Below are 1,457 nucleotides of genomic sequence, written 5' to 3'. Positions count from 1 at the left end.
TTTTCTTGCCCTTGCCAGACTGCAAGGGCTGTTTTTTCGAGCTAACCTGAGGAACACATAAACCCGCCCCTGGTGACTCGAGCACATGCAGTTAATGCTTGTGAGCATTGATTCTGAAAAGAAATTCAGAAAAATCGAATCAAATCCCGTTCCCACTTGTACCCTTGGTGATAATGCGTCTTTCAAAGTGTTTTTGGAGATTAAAAAAACCTGACATTTCAGGCAAGTAGCAGTCTGATAATTACTTGACTCATGGTGAGCACAAGGACTGGAACAGAATAGTTTTGCTATGATATACCTACAGGTACATGTGACGAGCTCTGACCTGAGGGGTCTCTTCAGAACAGCTTCCTGCAGTGCAGGTCCCGGGACCCCCCAGGAGCAGCCATGGGCAGACCTACAACATGACTCAGGCAGGGACTGAAGGCCCCAGTCTGAGCTGAGACACCACATCCCCATGGCCCTTCGGGGGAGAAGAGTGGGTGGGGGTCCCAGGCGGAAGGCTGGCCCCAGCCATCGAGGCCTGTGAGCAATCCCAGGAGCCTGGCAGGAGCAGACCTGCACTGCCCACATGGTCTCCTTCAGACACGGACAACTGTCCACTTTAGAGACCAAGTACTGGACGAGATGGGAGTTTTGCTCTGAGGGAGTCCTGTTGTTCTCAGGTCTTTCGTTTTATTGTAGTTTTTCAAGGAAACAGCTCAGGCATTGCTAAAGATCACTACAAGGTGAAAAAAAATCTACAGGGAAATGAAAAGGTATTGCTTGCCTCAAAAAGATTTGCAGCTGTTTAGCTGAGAAGCACTTTCTGCTTCAGGCTGAGGGATGGACTTCTGAGCCTTGCTAGTGCCAGGGATGCGGGGTTGGGCCATCCTGTGGAAACCCAGATCAACTGGATTAACACAGGAGACTTTAAACTGCACTTCCCCCGTGTTTTATGCAAATTTGTCCAGATGGTCAAATGACATAGAGACCATCCAAAGCTCTCACCCCATCAGAAGGGACATGCCTTCTTCCCACAGTGACAGAACCAGCGGTACCCAATCCCTTCTGCTGGGGCAGGGCTGGGAAGAAACCTTGTAAGAGATTTCCTGAGCATGGGAAGACACAGGTAGGAGGAAGAGAACAGAATATGGAATAATTCCAGTTGGAAGGGACCTACATCTAGTCCAGCTGCTTGACCACGTCAGGGCTGATCCGAAGTTAACGTATGTTGTTGAAGGCACTGTCCAAACACCTCTTAGACACTGACAGGCTTGGGGCACAGACCACCTTTCTGGGAAGCCTGTTCCAGTGTTTGACCACCCTCTCGGTAAAGAAACGCTTCTTAATGTCCAGTCTGAACCTCCCACGATGTAGCTTTGAACCATTCCCATGCGTCTTACCACTGCTTCGCCTGCCCCGCCAGCCGCGGCCCCTCTCCCGCAGCCCCTGCGGGGGCGCCGGGCCAAGGGAGG

The sequence above is a fragment of the Chaetura pelagica genome, unplaced genomic scaffold, assembly GCF_000747805.2.
Source record: "Chaetura pelagica isolate M959 unplaced genomic scaffold, ChaPel_1.0 scaffold123, whole genome shotgun sequence".
Lineage (NCBI taxonomy): Eukaryota > Metazoa > Chordata > Aves > Apodiformes > Apodidae > Chaetura > Chaetura pelagica.
This window is presented reverse-complemented; position numbering follows the sequence as displayed.